Consider the following 6,880-nt stretch of genomic DNA (forward strand, 5'->3'; position numbering starts at 1 on the left):
AAGTATGGTGCAGGACATTAAGAAGCTGTTCATGTATTGAATTTGTTTTACAAAATGCTTCTCAGTAACCGTGCATCCACTTGACTATAGAATCAAAGGCACTTTAGTTTTGTCTCCAAGGAAATCTTACACTGGGTTATTTATTTGAATGATCAAACAAGCAGCTATTAGTTTTTATTTTAGAATTGTGAGTGTTTATATCGGTGTTAGGCTTCAGGCTTAAAGGATTCCATTAACCGTTTTACTTTTACCAAGTTGTGTGGTTTGTCTCTTTGCTCCATTGATGTCGTGTGGTGTCTTTTTTTTTTTTTTTTTTCGAATCAAAATGCTAATCGTTTCTTAAAAGTGGGTCTATAATGCTTGGTTTTCTCTCATGTTCAAATTTTTTATATATACAGGTTTTAGAAGAAAGCAGAAAATGGTAAGAGCAAAAAATACAACTATTCTTCATAAAGGCACATCATCATCTGGAGTCCAATTTCGAGACTTGCGACATAAAAAGTAATACGAGGAGGTGTCGAAAACAGATATTTGCCTTGGAAGAAGTTTGGATTTAGGACTTACAACAAGTTTGGGTTTATTTGAGGAAATTAATGGTTGGATCCATAATTTGAAATGAGACTAGTTGGTGAGTATTGGATATGATGGATATAAGCATCTGATCTATGAGTTTTTTTGGTAGTTTGGAAGTTGTGGAGATAGATACTGATGAGTTTTTGGAGTGTACAATGTTTTTTAGATTAAAGAATCAGAACTTTGTAGTGAGACCACAAGATTTAGCAACCTGGATAGGATTTGATTTTGAAGGTTTGGATAACGTATCTAGAACATGAGATTCCAAACAAGCTTGGATGGATGTTTTTAGGATAGGGATTTACCATCCACATAGGTATAAATCTACAAAGTTAAAGAATCCTGCTATGAGAGTATTTCACATATATCTTACTTACACATTTAATGGTAGGAAATAGACAAATGGAAATGTGACAGTTAAGGATTTAATGTTCATGGAAGTAGCAATAGTAGGGAGGCAAGTAAATTCAACAAAGTTATTGATTAAAAAGTTGGGAGATGTTCAAGCAGAAAAAGAAGAAATATATTGGGGGATGCTTGTTATGTTAATATGTGAGAAGTTGGGTATTCAGATTAAAAGATGGATGCATGGAGAATCAAGCATATCATACTATAACAAGTATAGTCATAGTTTTAAAAAAAAAAAATTCAATCAAATTGAAATAAGTAAGGTAGAACATGTTACCTTAAGCCCTTAGCAACCTTAGAGACACTTAATTTCAAGAGAAATTAAGCAAAAGAGTATCCACACTAAGAGAAGAAGAAATTTGGCTAAGAGAGAGATTTAGGGTTCTTAGAGATTTTTTGATCTCTGCACAAAAATTGATATATCATTTTCTTTATATAGGAATCCTTGTAAACAATTCAATAATTGTTTTGGACTTCCTTAAACAATTCCATAATTGTTATGAAGTTGTTAAACTTTTTTAAATTATAAAATTGGATTAACATTTACTCACAATTAACAACTTAACTCTTAAATTGTTTACATAACAATTTAACCCTTAAATTGTTTATATGTTTACAATTACAACCCGTTATAAAATCTAATTTAATATAAAGAAAATGATTAATATAAATAACTTTATTACCCTTGGTAGGTGCTAGCCAACCTTGGATAATCAACTCTCTTTGGCTATTTCTCCATTCTCCTTAGTTTTTATGTGTGACCTCTTAGGTTCACTGTGGTCTAGCCGTGGGCCCAATATCACAGACTATTTCGATATGTTTTGTCATAACTCTTTATGAATAAAACTCCCACTGATTATGGTAGGCATCTAGCAATGCTCCATAACCTCTAAGTCACAATGAAGATATACTCCAACGAACCTTTTATAATCATACATGTTGTATAATCAAATCCTTCCGTTATCTAATCCCAATTAAGATAAGGATTTTAAGAATGGATTCATGGTATGTCAAAATCCTTATCTTAATTTTAATTCAATACATATGGAACGTGTCACTATGAAACAACCTTTCATGTAACATTTCATATATCCCGACTGGAGATTTCCATTTTCCAATGCATCTTGACATTTGTCTAGGAACTTGATATCAATCTATACCAAGTCAACGGATCCCATCTTGACTATCACTAGTCCTCACACATAAATAACACATTGCCAAATCGGCTTATTAACACATGGCATGATTAGCCTCATGTTGATACACCATATGAACTATATGCATTTATGCAGAATCCAACCGTGATATCTCAAGTCTAAGGATTAATAATATACTAGTACGATCTTATGATAAATCATTGACTACATTTTAATGTCCATGTGATTCATCATAAATGGCCATATTCGACAAACAGTTCACTAACCGCGTATCCATGCTAATGCCCTAGTGATATAACTTTTATAATCAGCCACACTAATACCATCATATGATGTTCTACGGAGGCATTCAACATGCCTACTATGTAATATTATTGCCCAATTAATATTACCTATGTAGGGAATACTTTGATGATTTTGATATTCTAAAGATTTGTATCATCCGGACATTTCATATGTAATACATATATATAAATGAAGCAATAAACCATATGTGAAATAAGAACACTTTCTTCTATTGATAAGATAAAATGTATATACAAAATATATACATTAACATATATATACAAAACATAATGCCTTGGAACCAACGACACGATTGGTTCCTAGGGCATACACTAACACAGATCACCCTTAATGATGAAGTAAATAAGATTAACTTTTCTACAAATAATTTGTTGGGGGATGTTACATTGTGTAAAATGGGTTGATTAAAAAGAATATGGCAGGAGAATGGTTTGTGATTAGGGATGAAATGGAGGGAGATGCAATATTTCAAGAAGGTGTCAGTGTTCCAGAATGGGTAAATGAAGGACAACTCTATGTGCACAAAAGAAGAAGAATGAGTATTGAACCTGGATCATCTCAGAATGTACAAGATATGTCTTTTCATACTTTAGATGAAACAGTAAGCAGATTTGAGCGGATTGAAAAGTTTAAAGAGGAAAGTTTTTCATGTATTGAGAGGAAAATGCAGGAACAACATGATTAGTTGGAAAGTGATTTCAACTCATTCGCATCAAGAATAGAAGAAACGGTTGACATCGTTGGGGAATGCATGACATAGATTTTTAGCATGATGAAGAACTTCACAACAGCCACCTCCTCCTCCAGTCAACCTCCACCTCCTGCACCATGAAGAAGAATTTTTCAATAGCCTCCTCCTTCTCAACATTCTTGAGGAGCGCACTATGAAAGTTAATTGTTATTATGTGTGGTTCAAATACTAAGCTTTATGTACAGAGATTATATTTGCCTTTTGTTTATAAATATGTTAATTGTTAAAGATTGATTTCACAAGATGTTCTTGATAAAGATTGCATTTTGTTTATAAATATATTTGCCTTTTGTTTATACATATCTCAACTATTCTTTTGAATGCATATGTACATGTAATACTAGACATACCAAAAGACATCAAAATTCAAATCTCAAATAAAATGCATATCCAAAATTCCATCTACAATCAATTAACAAACAGTCTGCAATGTGATAATAATATATACTGAAAACATTCATAAGTTACATTAAGGTCATTATCATGAATTCACAACCCTACAACAGATAGCCTACTCATACACAACTAATGACTAAAATAATAAAAACAAAACAACTAAATCAGCATACAACTCAATGACATTCGTTATAAATTAACTAGACATGAATAATCTCTACCAAATACTTCTATATGCTTCAACCTGTCAACAACGTAAAATCTCTCCTAATAAAAACAGTTCATCATTTACAGGTTCTTGCTCAGTATAGAAATTACTTTTTCCTGCGAGATTCTAAATCGGACTAGTGGACAACTGTCAATGTTTAACAACCACAATTTAACACACATTATAGAAAACTTAAACCAGTCACAATTATACAACATACATAACACATACCTAGGTAGCAACAACATCATTTGATAACACTTGAGTTTCTTGTATAGTCCCAACAATGTTGACGTAATCATATGGGAGGGCATCAGGCACGGAAGTAGATGAAATAAACTATTCATTTTCTCGCTCTACTGATGATCATTTTCCTAAAAAGTAGCATAACACATTTATAATCAAGTCGATATTATTATAAACTTCAAATAAGTAGATAATATTTCAAAAACAAATATCATGTAAGAATAGGTGTATAACTCATACCAATTTTTTGTTTTTGTAATTTTTTATTTTTAACCCTACATACAATTTTTTCAACCTTCTATTGCTTGCTTCTGCATGGAGGATAACCTTTTGCCACGTACTACCTATGGACTAATAATTAGACTATTCCCCTCTTTCAGAGGACTATCCCCATCTTTACTACTCAAGTCGGTTGTGGAAGAGATGTATATCTTTCTACCAAGCTATGCCTCACTTTCCTTCTGCTCCAACTTTTTTCTCATGTCAATTATAAATTCCATCAACATATTACAATCTTCCTCATTGTTTGATGTCATATCGGCTACTGTCAGCATTATACTAGATAACTTATCAAAATGTTGTCCTTCAATGTTGGTGCTTCACCTATTATAACGTGCCTTAATTTTTGTATGGCATCTGTTTATAATTTTCCTCTAATGCCGTAAAATGTACTTTTCTAGAACGTGTAAAACTCTTTTACGAATCAACACAATAATATCATGTCTGCATAAAATTCCTATGAACTCAAACAAATGACAAGTATAATGAATATCACACAAACTTTTTCAAAGTATACTGCAAAGGGAACATGCCGATTACCATCTCCAAACCAAACATCTTCTAAAACTTGATACTCCTTGTATGAATCACACTTTTTCAAAAAAGATAATTCACAATAAATCTTCCCCGCGATCTCTTCTTCAAACTCTTAAAACTTTGTAGTTGTGTATGCACTTTGAAATTTTTTCTCAATGGGGTAATTAGTTATGCATAGTATCCAAGATTTGAAAGATCTAAAATCAGCCTCCCTTTTTTTTTCCACTTTATCTCGCAATGCATTATCATATAGTTCCATAAATTGTTTCAACGTAGTTTTGGAATTTACATATCCATCAAAAAATGCATACTTTCACTACATTGGATAGTTGACATACCTACCCAGAAAGTATCTTTAAGAAATGCAAGCACCCACCGTACTCTTTTTTTGTGCAATCCACATCACCATTCATTCTCGTGAAGGTTGTGCACATCAACGAATTGGTTCCACCATTCTTCAAACTCTTCACGAGTAAAGGAATCATACACAATATTTTGTAACTTAAACTTTTATTTTCATATTCCTTATACCCTCTCAACTTTTCAGGCAACTTCTTCATTATATGCCACAAACACCACCTATGTCTTGTACCGAAGAAAACAATCTCAATTGCATTTTGCATGACCTTATCTTGAGCACTTATAATTCCATTAGGAGCAAAATCCATGCATTCAAGCCAAGAACAAAATACCCATACAAATGTCTCAATGTCCTCATATGAAATTAACCCACAACCTAACAATGTCGAATGTCCATGATGATCAACCTACATAAAAGCAGCAAATAGCATATCATACTTTTTAGTCAAATACGTTGTGTCGAAGGTCACAACATCATCAAATTCTTTATATGCGGCCTCACATCTAGCATCAACCCATAACAAATTCTGTAATCGACTCTCTTCATCTACATCAATCATGTACCAGAAATTTGAATTCTCTTTTTGCATTTTTATTAAATACCCGAGTACTGCTGAAGTATCTCTAACTCCAAGTCGCAGCCTTCTTATTTTTTCAATGTAGTTCCTACAATCTTTTTATAGAAATGTCAAATTCTATACACCTCCTGCCTAAACTGAACATGACTGAAATTTTTTACATGGTCTAATCCTGGCCACATCATTAACTTCAAGCCTCATTTTCACATAAGGTTGTATCTTTCAGTTAACCTTGAAATATCTTCTTTTCGTCAGACTTGTAAGATCATGGTTATGTTCTAGTACAACTGATTTAATTTCCTATTTGCATTTACTATTCAAAGCTGCACTAATCCTACTCTTACAATATGTTTTAGCAACAAGTTGCTTTTTTAAGGTATTTCTGGATTCACATCTCTCTTTCGCAGAACAAGAACATGCCACTGTCATGCATGTATCTCATCTCCTCATCATCGCCTTTCTTTAATGTACATATCATTGCTTCAAAACTCATTTTCTTACCATACCATTTGTAATACTTCACCAAACTATCAACTGAATCAAACACCATTCCAATATGAGGCTCCACTTCTTTTTTCGCACATCCCATATCTTCTAATTCATCATGTTCATTTTCCTGATCATTTAATAGTTTTATAACGGACAAAATTAGAATGTACTAATAGAACACATCATAAGAAACAATAAGATAAACAAATTTAAATTCATGTTAATGAAAAAGTTAAGGTTTCGAACACAATTTACCTTAACATCATTGAAATGAGGCAAACTGAACTCTTCCATATTCCGTAATTTCATGCAAAACCAATACTGATTTTTCGCGTTCATGAATCTAGTCCAGAACAGTCGCCAACAAATATTGTCTATCAATTATTTTCTATTGTAACATTTATTCAATCCAAAATAGAATACGAAACTAAATAAATGCATAAATTAAATAAAAAACTCTTTAAGTACCTCAACAGAACTTTCTAATCTCAAAATATTTTGATCTCCCTAACTCCCTTTTCACCCTAAATGATTATTTCATGAAAAATTAGTGGTTTTCTTTCTTGTCACGGTAGCTGCTTGTTGGCTGTTG

The sequence above is a fragment of the Pistacia vera genome, unplaced genomic scaffold (assembly GCF_008641045.1).
Source record: "Pistacia vera cultivar Batoury unplaced genomic scaffold, PisVer_v2 Contig430, whole genome shotgun sequence".
In the NCBI taxonomy this organism is placed as follows: Eukaryota; Viridiplantae; Streptophyta; class Magnoliopsida; order Sapindales; family Anacardiaceae; genus Pistacia; species Pistacia vera.